We start from the raw sequence: 13,707 nt of genomic DNA, 5'->3' as shown, positions 1-13,707 counted from the left end.
AGAAAACAAACCTCAGAAAGCAACTTCAGAAAACTACTGAAATTCAAATCGGGCACAGAGTAAAGCGGAAACAAAAACAAAATATCAAATGAGAGATCTTTGCAATACTGGAGTAAAAATCTTCCTTAGAGATTATTTTTTTTCGTAAGTGAAGCAAGTACTTTTGTATTTTATCATCTGGGGATATAAACAAAACCTGATTATATTTTGCTAAATAAACAAAGGAATTTGACGATGGAAAAGTCAAAATCATCACGTTTATCATTTTTTGGGGGGGGGCTTGCTTTTCAATGATTATTTTTTCTGATTAATTTTTCCAAATATGAGACAGATATATTAGGCTGTTGGCACCCATATCAGATATATCGAAATGTTAAATTAAAATAGCAAGGGGATCATTAATGATGTAGATATTTGAACCTTGGTTTTTCCTTTTACTTGAAGATTCATGTTGGGTTTTGCTGGTCTTTAGGGATTCCTAATACTCATTGGTACCTAATCCTTTATCCCACCTCTGATATTTCCAGAGGTCAGTGTTTTGTTTAAAAAATTGTATCTGTTTTTTTTAATCATTCTCTTCGATTATATTGTATATTAGTAATATACTTAACAACTTGAATTGAAAACTTCATTCAACGACTGCTTCTAGCTAATAAAGGGAAATGGGGATAGCGAACAGTATTCAATCTCAATGTCCATAAAACAAACAAAATAAGATCATTGCAAACACGGACCCCAGAAACATCAGAGATGGATCAGGTGCCAAGGAGTAGTAAGCATTCCCTGCTGACCGGTCACACCTGCCGTGTTCTCCTTGTCATGATCAGGAAATAACGGGAAAAAACCGTCATCAATTTTGACTTTAAACGCGACTGCTGAAATCATGAAAACAAAATAACATGAAAAAAAATTATCTGAAGAACTGCATTCTTTTCGTGTCTGAAATACAAATGAGGCCTACTCTCTAACCAAATGGTGGCCCATTTAGCTTTATTCTAAATGCAAGGAGAAATAGAAAATCTGGATTTGTTTGCATTTACAGAGTTATACATTTCAATTATTTCAGTTTTGTCAGTTATACAAATCTTTGAAGTACATGTTAGGTAAAGAAAATCAATATGCTGTGCTTTATAAATGCAAAAAAAAACTGGAAACTATCTTATATATTCGGATTAAGGACGTTCTATACACTGCATACCGATGGCTTTAAACAAGACTGTTGATATTTCATGGAGCCACTTAACCTTCGTTGTCATGTATGGTCACCGATTTTGATGTAACTTCACCTATTCTCACACTACTGGCTTTTAAAACCCCTGTCCGTATGAAAATCCTCTGTCTTTCTCTGCATTATACAACATTTTCACAGTAAGCTACGATATATCTACAGTAAAGAGAAGAAGTTTACACACTCCTAGAACACTGTCCTGTTACCTAAGATGTTGAATTATCAATTAAGTACATTTAGTTATTTACCTTTAAAAAAAATTAACAAACTACAAACACATAGTTATACATTTTTTTTTATTTGTTAAGAGATTTTTTTAGTTATTGTCATAACTTTGAAATAACTGAAAAAATTAACACTTTGCTTCAAAAATATTTATCTATCTATTTTCTAAATTAATTTTTTAATTATTCTTTGAATTGATTAATAAGTTAATTTTTTCTTTTTTTATTTTGTGAACACCTGTTTAATTCATAAAATACTTGTAATAATTTTGTTTAAAAAAAAAAAAACCAAAAACAGCAGGGATAATACTGCATCGACAGGATTATAACATTTATTGCCTGAGTTATGATTAAATTTGAAATTTTAAAACAATGCAATAAATGTGGCATAATTTAGGTTATTGTGAAACATGCAAATTTTGTATGCGTTTCATATAGTGCATTTAAATATATTTTTAAGATTAGTTATATTTTATGCAGTTTCATATTATGTGTTTTTGTTTCTTCCCAAACTAAAATACAGGAGTCTACAGCGGGATTCAGTTACAATCGTTTCAGTGTGATGACTATGTTAATGCTGTAATGGTATGAAATATCAATCATTTATGAAATATAAGCAGAAATAGGAATTGTACAATTCAACATTTATTATACTTGTGAAAATGTAAGATATGTTAAATATCTGCAGTTGTATGAAACTCGGTCTAAAATCAAATTGATTAATAACGAGATGCTGTTGAATAGTTTATAGAAAAAATTTCTTTTGAAAGTGACAGGTCTGAGAATTTAATTTTTTTTTCAACACTATCGAGTTTTTTTTCATACTTAAAAGGTTCCCCATTTCGGACCCCAAAAACATTCAATTTTACCATTACAGTAATACATGTACAATAAGATCTAAGTTATTCATTTATACATTTGTGGCACAATGTAAGCAAAATTTTCAGGAATGTCGTTAATTTACAGTCTTCATTTTCTTAGTTCTATCACCGGGGAAAGTAAGTGTCAAACTTTCCAGCAATAATAAAACCTGAAAGAAAAATTAATAGAATAATAACATGTTTGTTTTTATAAGGTATTAGAGATAAGTGACGGTTAACACTCTGTCTATTTGTAGTTTTCAACAATTTTCCATATACATGTATAGTGTCACTATGTAATAAAGTAAAATTCGGGTGTTTCATAGTCCAACAGTAAATAAAGATTTAGAAATAATTTTGATGAAATTAATAGATAAAACATATTATTATTAAAGTTAAAAAAAAGTCCAAAAGAAGTGTTGTAAAATGGGTCAATTTTGATACAACAATAAAAATCTCTCAAAATAAAAGTATCTCAATGCATATATATGTTTTATCGATGAGACAAAAGCGCATGGCTAGTTGTGAAAATCTTTAAAGAAAAGTAAATTGAAATAGAAAACGGACTTTACATTAATTATCTATTTTCAAACACCCTCCCCCAAACTAAAAGTTAAGTCTTACATGCAGAAATTTATTACTGATGTAAAGGGCAATTGAGCTCTTCTTGTATTTAGTGTATTCCTCCACCAAACTTTTCTATTTTTTCAATTAGATATTTACACAAGTTTGTTTGTTTTTTTTTTCTTATTCGTGTATTCAGATATGTATAACTCTTTGATATTAAAATGTTTTTAAGAAAATGGGGGGTTATTTACGCAAGCCTGTCAGGACCTCAAATATTAATGAGTATCCATATATACATGCATGTGAATTGACGTGGCTCTCTCTCTCTCTCTCCTCATGTAACAATGTTGATTCTGATCTCAAAGTCCCGACTTTTATATTGATTTATTAATGCAAGTAAAAAAATTGTCACGTCCCAATCTTGGTGTCTAACGAGTGTACTATATTACTTGATACACACCGGACTGGAAATAAAACGAGGAATTCTGTAAAATTATCCATAGGCTATATAATGGAATTATTTCACAGTTAAATACATTGAGTGAGTGGGGAAACAAAACAAACATCACAGAATTCTATAGAGTTTTATTTATCGTTGTGGTTATGAAATAACACCTTGAATTACTGGCTATAGCTGAATCAGAATCCTTATCTCAGAACAAAAAATCGGACAGCAGGAGGGAGGATGACGTCATTTATTCTAAAAATCTTAATAAAATGCGACTCGCACTCCATGTAAATCATTTAATGCAGTAATCCTTAGTTAAAAGAATCTTTAATTTCCAAATTTAGAGTAATTATTTTTCTCTATTTTTAAAGGGAAAAAATATTAAAGGAAGGAAAATATGAACTTAATATTGGAACAAGTTAATCGCGTGTTTTCAGCCCTCCGATTTGCTTAGATTTGTTTCCGGTCTGATGGTTTTGTGGGGGATTTCTAATTTAGTCACGCTTCAGTTCACCACGGCCCCGTACGGCCGGTACACCCGTCCCGGATGGGGATGCCTTGTGCCTGCGAAGCTCGCCTGGTTCCTACAAGAGTTACCGTCCTTTCTTGTGCCGCTTACAATACTCTCAAGGTGGTGCTATGATGAGTTAATGAATATTCCTGGCAATAATATAATTTTGATTGGATGCTTTCTGTAACACTACTTTCACAGGTGAGATTTATTTTCTTTTCTTTGGATTTTTTAATACTTTTTTTGGGTCAGTCTGTTGTTTATGGTTTTAAAAAAGTTTAAAATAAAAGGAAATTGAAGCTTATTTAATAGTACTGTTTTCCCGAGTTTCTTATACATGTTATATTGAAAACTTTTGAAATAATTTCATAGCAATGCACATCACTACAACAGATATAGATCAAACAAACACCAAAGAGTTTTAAGAGTTTAAGTCATTTTTTTATATCATTTTATTTCTATATTTTTCCAACAAAAAAAAAGAGAGCGGGATGATAAAACAAAATAGAAATCCGACGCAAGAATAAGAAAAACTCGCAAACAAATTTTCCATACAAGAAAACTTTATCCCACGGAGGGGTGTGTGTGTCGTTTTTTCATATTTTTTAACACGTGTACATGTCCCAGGGGCTTATGTTTTATAGTGTCCAAGGTTATTTTCATAACTCGGAAAACCTGAGTTTCGTGCATAATCGTCAAATTGTTTGATAGAATAATTTAACCTTATTTCAGGACTTTCATTTTCCCGCTGAGGATAAGAGGAGGTTAACCCATCTCTTTGTTTCCTTCATGGCCGCCGTTTTCTTCTGTTCAGTCTCTTACGTACTTCCTTTCATACGGATGGCCGCCGTTTTCTTCTGTTCAGTGAACGGCGCTCTACAGACATACGGGATACTGGTTCCAGAAGGCTAGATTCTGTCTTGGTATGTTTGTTTGTTTTTCTGTATGTTAAAAACGTCCCTCTCGAGAAATTCTCACATATGCACGGAGACTCACCGCTTCATGAATTTGTCAAAGATGGCAAGGTTATTGAGCAGTGTCTTTTTTGGACAACACCTACTGCGACATGGGATTGTTTACGTTTCTCTGTCCATGTTTAAGAACGTCTGTTTTGGTCTGTTTGTTTGTTTATCTGTATGTTTAAAATGTCCCTTTCGAGAAATTCTCACTCAAATGCACGGAGACGTCACTGCTTCATGAATTTGTCGGTGGAAAGCTGCAAATGTTATCCCATACTTGGCACTTAGGTTATTGAGCAGTGAGGGATCTTTTTGTGGCAACACCTACTGCGACATGGGATCTCGTTTAATACCGTCTCTTCCGAAAGACCGGTCTCCCACAGTGAGATTCGAACCCGCGACGCACGGATCAACTCCTTACTTTGCGACTCTAGAGCAGACGCTCTAACAACAAGCTGCGCCGCGCAGGTGACTGTCTTGAAATGTAAAACTATAAAGGTAAGAATTATCCGCAACTTAGTGTTTGTTTGAGCTTATAAAGTCAAATGACACACTAGAGGGAAGCGAATTAGTTTCCAATTTCCAAAGTTTTCATACGCAGAGATCTGTACACAGAAACAGTTCTGTATTATTTTTTTTTCATTTTATTTTATATTTTATTATTTCTTACGGGAATGTATATTAACATCCGATCTGAGTGTTTACTGACGTCATTACGGAAAGAGAAAGAGGGCACGTATCAAACAAAAATCTGGGGCAAATGCAAAGAAAATTGTATGTGATTTTTAAAATAAAACTTATCTTTGAATTATTATTGTTAGGGTTGCTAACTTAATTTTTTTTCCTCGGTGGGATTTCTATTCGAGCACGCGTCTATGTTGCTAACTTTTATTTTTATCCTTAGGATTTCTATTCGAGTACGTCTCTGTTGCTAACTTTTATTTTCATCCCTAGAATTTTTTTTCGAGTACGTCTCTCGTGCCTACTATTATTTTTATTCCTAGGATTCCTATTCGAGTACGTGTCTGGTGCTAACTTCCTGGGAGAAATAGTGGAGTGGATCGGTTTTTCTGTGGCGTGTTTTAATCTCCCCTCTTTGGCATTTGCTGTATTCACTCTGTGTTATATCGGCCCTAGGGCTGTCCATCATCACAGGTAATTTACCGAGTATATATGCACTCTATTTGAAAAAGACTATAGAAGTTTAATTTTTTATGGCATTGAGCTCACTTATAACTTTTTAATTCAGCAATAAAAGCAATGTACCAATTTCACCTTACTCATATCATTGATCACTTGGTTTATTCAATTTTATTTATTTTGCAGATTTTATCGAGAGAAATTTGAGGATTATCCAAAAGACAGAAAGGCTCTGATTCCATTTCTTCTGTAAGACGGGGTTTCAACCACAAAATGGCGGGGATCGTGCAATAAATACACTTACATTTGATTATATTTGTATATATTTCCCTGAATTTCTAAAGTTATGAAAAAATAAGGAGAAAAAAACTATACTGGTGAACTAGATGTGTCTCATTGAAAATTCTTACTTTTTAATTAGGTAAACTATATTCCGAAACACTTTTCACGGTGGATTAATGGTATTCATGGTGTTTAACGCCAAGTTGGCAGTGCATTTACATGTAACAAATTTGGTGTTATTTTTCATTTAATGCAATTCCATTAAACAAGAAACCTATAGACCACATCCTTCACCTAACCACATTATCTGGCAACAAGAGGCCCATGGGTCACACCACTCCCCTAAGCATATTGGCTAGAAAACGGCCTAGAAAACGGCACTCATCAGCTAAGTATTGAAAGTAGGACTTTAAATTTAAATTATTTGAGAATACTTCCATTACGCCAGACGATGGGCTAGATATGAAAAAGAAGACGTTGACACCTTCTCAGAATGGATTAAATGTAACAGATCCATGTTAAAATCGCGTATTAAATGATTGAGGGGCAATATCAAAACCATGATCCTTCTTTTTTCAATAAACCAGAAAGTGAAAAAAGAATAAGATAGATTACATGCACGTATTGGTCCCTGCCACAAAGCAGATAACTGCATGTACATTGCCTTCGTTTGTAAGGCTAAGGGGCTATAAAGTGCATTCTAGAAGAACTTGGACTTAATTTTACAAGTGGTAACCCTACTTATACTCATACTTCCCTTTCTAAGGAAGATATTTTTTCAAAATCTCCCCTTAGTTTCGAATACTTTTAATATTCCACAGAGTCAAAATGAATTTGAACTACCTTATATATATATATATATTTGATTCCGAATCTTTATAAGAATCCTTACAAAGGCACATTTTGCTGGTTCCAGTATATGTTCAACCAAGCCTCTTTCTTTACTCCTCACTAAATATATTGACAGTGGTGAAGGAAAACCTTCAAGAGTACTGTGCAACTATATATTCAAGAAAAGGTGTGAATCAGATGTGGGAACTAAAAAATTCTAAAGAACTTTTGGACAACTTGAAATCACAAGACTTTACAAAAATCAACAGCTTTAAAAATTACGACTTTTCAACTTTATACACAACAATTCCCCACGGCAAATTAAAATCCAGGCTTTCTGATATCATTGACAGTTGCTTCTTCAATAAAAATAGAACTCATAAATTTACTTACCTCGTCATTTGTCATTTGCAAAATTAGTTTGTTAAAACAGATTCTGATTGCACACATAAGTACTCTGAAGTTGACATCAAGAAGATGCTTGAGTTTCTGACTCGACGTATATATGTGGTTTTTCCAGGTATTCCAACAATCTATTGGAATTCCCATGGGTACAAATTGCGCTTCGTTATTAGCAGACTTATTTTTATATTCATATGAATCAGAATTTATGCAAAATCTTATGCTTGAAAAGAAGAAAACACTTGCTGTGGCCTTCAAATCGACATTTGGATATATCGACGACGTATTGTTAATTAATAATGGTAATTTCCATTCCTACGTTGATACGATATATCCTGGTGAGCTTGAGATTAAAGATACCGAGTCCGAGACTTCTGCTTCATACTTGGATATTTTACTTTAAAAAGACAACAATGGTAATCGTAACAACCAAGCTATATGATAAACGGGACGACTTTAACTATTCTATCGTCAACTTCCCGTAATTATGCAGCAATATACCTTCATCACCTGCATACGGAGTATTCATATCTCAGTTGATTCGATACGCAAGAGCATGTTCTACATATGAACAATTTCTAAAACGAGGTAAATTATTGACAAGCAAGTTTATGAAACAAGAATATCAGCAGTCTCGTCTAAAGTCATCTTTTCGTAAGGTCTTCGTTGTCAGCAAATACAATTTATCATTGAGTCAAATGCTGACTGTCGTTTTTCATACAAATTGTTAGTCCATTATCTATACACTGAATTGACGACAGATTTTTTTCCGGTTATTTCCTGATCATGACAAGGAGCACATGGCGGGAGTGACCGGTCGGCAGGGGATGCTCGCTCCTCAATGGCACCTGATCCCACCTCTGATGTTTTGGGTGTCCGTGTTTCCTCTGCTCTTATTTTGTATTCTTTTATGGACTTTGATATTGAATGTTGTTCCTTATCTCCATATCCTTTGTCCATATAAAAAACAATGGCTTCAATTTTCTTAAACAATTTTTTTTCTTATATATTCCTTTGTTTAAAAAAAAATCATTCACATTGTGGCCTTTCCCTATCCCTGGAATCCTGATTTGAACAGATGTGAATCTACACAATGTAGTGATGCTTCCATATCAAAATATCTAAACTATAGCGTTTCCATTCTGTAGAAGAGGATTTTTCCGATAGTTTCATACAAGAAAACTTTTATCACTTATTATGGCCCAGTCCTACTTCCTACACTCTTCAGAATTTGAGCAAAGTTTATTTTAAACTACCCAAGGAAAATTCCATTTAAATACGTCCAATCATTACTATGCTATTCTCCAAAAGATAATCTTTTAAAAATATTTTTCTAGATATTCTATGTAAAATTTACCTTGTTGTTCCGCTCCACACAAAGGGGTCATAATTTGAAAAAAAAACGTGATTCTGCACTATCTGAGAATGGTTCTACATAAGTATAATTTTTCCTAGGCCGGAGGTTCTTGTGGAAAAGATTTTAAAGTTTTTTCCTATATACATGTACATGTATTCCTTGCTAAACTTTGATTTTCGTTCTACACTACCAGGATGCATCTACATTTTATTTTTCCTGGCACAGTGGGAAGATTTTAAAAAGACTTTTCCTATGTATGTTAATGTTCAAATTTGATCCCCCACTGTAGATACACCTTAACCCCGGGGTCATGATTTGACCTTGAATATTCACTACCTGACGATGCTTCCACAAGAGTTTCATCTTTTCTGGCTCAATGGCTCTTGAGAAGAAGATTTTTAAAAGATGTTATTACTTTTCACTAATTAATTATTATCTCCCCTAAGAGGAGAGTGCGGCCCTTCATTTGAAAAAAAAAAACACTACCTCAATTAACCTAAGGATACTTTGTGGAAAGTTTGATTGGAATTGGCCAAGTGGTTTCTGGGAAGATGATAATGTGAAAAGTTTACAACAACAACGACGACAGACAATGGCCAAATTTGGATCAGAAAAACTCACTTGAAAGTACAATTCAACAATGAATGGTTTATACAAAAGAGGGATAAACTTAAATTTTACCTTATTAGGATGTTTCAATATCTTGAGAAGGAACACTTCTAGTATACCGGTCCCCAAAAATATGGCGCGAAAATATGTGCCGCCGAAGGCGGTGTACAATATATTGACGATCGCGTGAGCGATCGGCAAAATCGAAAAATAAGCTACAAATTGCAAATTTGACCCCAAATTCGTGTTCCTTGTGAAAAATTGGGTTTAAAAAACTGGTTTCTAAACACAGTTTTTTAAATGAGAATTAAAAGATTTCGTAAAATTACCTACTTGTTTAGGAAGTAAATCTCCATCTTGCGTTGTTTAGGAATGTAGTCACATGATCAATTTTTGACGTAATTTCATAAATATTCATGAGATGCGTTACTTGTGTTTTGACGTAATGAAGACTCATAGTGCAATGCTATTAAAATTGTGTGATGATTTTAGTGAGAAATACAGGGATTTAACAAACGTTAGCTAACTACTAGTCATCGATGGATTGAATTGTGCATCATTATCGATTTGAAAGGAAAAATATTCTGAATATCGAGCTGCAGTGAACGGTAAGTCGCTTTTACAATAACTTGCCTAAACTCAGCGCTGAAAATCGTCAGAGTTGATTTACCAGAACTTTCATTTCTTAAACTTTCCTTTGTAAAACAAATATTTCAGGAACTAAACAAAGTGCAAGATATCGGCACGATTCGACAGGCTGATTAATGCAAGTTTTCAGGTCACAAAAGGCACTCATAGTGCCTTTTGTAAGCAAAAATTACATAAATTAGCCCAAAGTCAGAAAGATTAAAGAGTGGGTTTATGAAATAACCCCAATTTCAAAAACTATAAACCTAACCCTAATCACTCGATCGGATGCGTTATGTTGAGGTGAGTGGGAAATTGCGGTTTGTTTACATTCTGCATAGCAACGGCAAGGGAAATAACTGCTCATGCGCAATCGCGTGATTCTGGGGACCGGCATACTAGAAACTTCCCCTTGAGAAATATTTTTTATTGCAACTACTATACAACATTGATTTTTTTGGTAAAATTTTTTTCCAAGGTTCCCCTGCAGTCCAAAATAAATTCTCTTTCGTCAGTAAATTTTAAAATACATGTAGTTCTTTTGTAATATAATACGAAAGTTGCTACAAATAATGAGAAAAAAGTTCGAAAAATTAGCCAACTTTACGAAATATTATTGTTCTTGTGAAATGTTTTTGTGAAAATATCAGTTAATGCATCCTCAAAAAGTCAAGGTTTTGTGAGTTCGGTGTCTTTTACATATTACAAGATTTTCACTGTGGAACATTTATTGACTTATTTCATGAAAACAAGAAATGCTTTTAGAAAAAGAAAATTTGGGGAGGTATAAGTATTATCAAAACTCGGCCTTTTGATAATATTTACATGTAGTATAGAAGAACTGCCTTTGTAAAAATTGAGCTATTTTAAGGTAGATTTCTAATGTTTAAAATCCTTAAAATGCATGAGCTTTCGGGGGCTTCGCCCTGCTTTGAAATAGCATATATGCTCGCCTGTTTAAGAACTTAATTAAATATACCTGCATCAAAGTTTGATTTGTGGGGCAAATGTTAGTTATTACCGAATAAAGTTATTTGGTGGGAAATTTTTACATATACGTATGGCCTTGACTACTTGACAGGTTAAGGTATTCATTCCCTAATGGGAAAAACTTCAGTGAAATTGAATACATAACTGATACGTAGGCATTGAATACTAAGTTTATTTAGACATATTTCGCACTTATTACTATTAGTATGTATAGTGGGATGTGTCTTAATTTATGAACTTGAATTCTGGTAAGAGTTATCTCCCCTTTTTTAATTAATGAAAAAAAAAATTAGTCGGTAAAAGAATTGTTTTCAATTGTTATTCTATTTTTAATGTTTAAATGCATCTTTCCACCGCAGGATTGATTGATATTCGAATTATTTGAATTTTATTTGGAAAAAAACCACTTTTCCCCATAGACTTCAATGCAATCTTTTTAAATTAACTACTGCTTAATAAATGACATCTTTTAAACTTCCTCGCGGGCAATCCTTTTCCACTATAAAATGCTTAAATATAGCGTCAGTGTATTATGTGTACTTGATGGACATTTAAGGGTAAGGAATTAGGTCCCATTAGGGATCGAAATCCTAAAAATATGGAGAAATAAGGCGAGAAACGGAGCACATTTTTTTTTCAATGCCGCAGTGGCACTGCACATAGCTCTCCGGTCTTTTAATATATTTTTTTCGGCGAGCTAAAGAACGGTAGCTATATATTGTATGTCATACATGTACCTTGCTGGTCTAAAAGAAATTAGGATACAATGTAAATGATAAGCAATTTTTTTTCGACCAGCGAGCTACAGATCTGCATCTACAATTTCAGCAGTATATTTCTTTCATTTATCGTAGAGACGTTGGGCTATAAATAAAAATATTGTAAAACAAAAATATTTGCGGGATAATATTGTGATTCTGTTGCACTCTCTCCCCTAGATTATTATATAGATTGATCGAGTGGGCTGTAGTGCATTATTATACCATTCGGATAATAACCGACATTGTTCAACTATTACAATCGTTAAGCGCGACACCTATCGGAAAAAATATTAATAGCCACTAAAATAGGGAAAAGACCACTAATTATTTTCCCATAGAACTCCATACAAACCTTAGGCCCTCTCAGTACTTTACCATGACAATTTCAGAAAAATCTTTAGCATCATTTCAAACTTTGTTCTAAGCCCTAACATAAAATACTGAAAAAAATATATGGTCCCATTGCGTTTATAGGTCAAAATTGCAGTTATTTTCAACTTATAGAGATTCGCAGTAAATAACACGCGACATAAAAAATCAACCCCCACTCCTAAAATCTTCCCTGGTATTTCTATAGTTTCTGTAATATTCCCTCATCCCATCATTTATTTCAAAGGTCATTAATTTTACTTTAAAATGAAAACAATTAAATACCTGATTTCAGCCAATGGCGTAACGCCTACCCATTCAGTATTCTGTTTAATGTTCCATAACAAACAAAGCCATATGTTCATCCGGGGATTTGGTGCTCTCTTTCCTATACTTACATACTTACCTGTCCCAGAATTAGTCAATTGGGGTAATTTCAAATACTATACACCTACCTGTGAACATGTATGAAATTTGAGTCCTGTGACTTCAGTGTATTGGATACTGTGACCATCTCAAATGATGACACCTTACTGCTACCAGCACAGTTCAACGGAGTGAATGACGTCTGGGCCGGTGATGATATTTGGATATATTGGTGACTGTAATAAATAAAATATTTGTACAATGAATTGTTTTTGTGTTTTAATGTTAATAAAGTGATATTAAGTCAAAATTGAGTCAATAATTTCATAAGGGTGGATTCTACCCAGAATTAGGTAAAAAGCTGCAAAATTGGATAAATCATAGTTAATTAAGCAAAATTCAAAGGTTTTAAAAAGACTGATATAGAATTTTTTTATGCTTATGCAAAGTAAATTATTTAAGACTCTGATATACTAATTGATTCTTATCTAATCCCTCCTATTGCTTAAGTATGTACAAAAAAAGTTTCCCCAACCCCCAGTGAAAAACACTTAAAGAAATAGCAGGTGCCCCCTTTTATTTTTGTTTACAATTAATTTAGACAAGAGTAAATCAATCCTTTTGATAATAAATCAAAGTTCAATATCTACAGTCTTATACATTTCAATCAGAAGCTACTTTTTTGAATTTCATGCTAAGAAAAGGAGAATTTAAATAATTTTTTTTTTAAATTAAAGAAAAGCAAAAACTGACTTCAACCCCCAAAATGTACTATACAATAAGAGGCTGGAAAGTTAATATATTAAAAATTTACCTGCAATGTACAGAAAACTGTCCGACAAAATAAATCGGGTGGGTAGGGAGTCTCCATTTTCTTCTTATATAGAGAAAATGCCCCTGCTTATCAGAGACCGAGCACTCCCGGGGCCAAGAAAGCTGAAAGATGAAATTCCTCTAAAGTGCTTAAATGAAAATAAATCAATAAAATTAGTCAAATTAAGCATAAATCATGAAAGAAACAACAATATTTTTCAAGTTTTCTAAAAATTTCCTTAATTACATGTCTTCTACAAAGCTAAATGTATGAAAAATGGATCCGCCAAGGGTGGAATACATGTTTTTCAATATTACATATTATTACATGTAAATATAATAAAGGTCAAATGTCATACATGC

General features: G+C 33.2%; 1 pseudogene; it reads left to right on the top strand.

Moving 5' to 3' along the window:
• Positions 1–3,764: 3,764 nt before the first annotated feature.
• LOC134262607 (3-oxo-5-alpha-steroid 4-dehydrogenase 2-like) lies at positions 3,765–6,254 on the top strand (annotated as a pseudogene).
• Positions 6,255–13,707: the final 7,453 nt, after the last annotated feature.

Source organism: Saccostrea cucullata, unplaced genomic scaffold (assembly GCF_032062105.1).
Source record: "Saccostrea cucullata isolate Sc308-1 unplaced genomic scaffold, CSIRO_AGI_Scuc_v1 ctg11736, whole genome shotgun sequence".
Lineage (NCBI taxonomy): Eukaryota > Metazoa > Mollusca > Bivalvia > Ostreida > Ostreidae > Saccostrea > Saccostrea cuccullata.
This window is presented reverse-complemented; position numbering and strand designations above follow the sequence as displayed.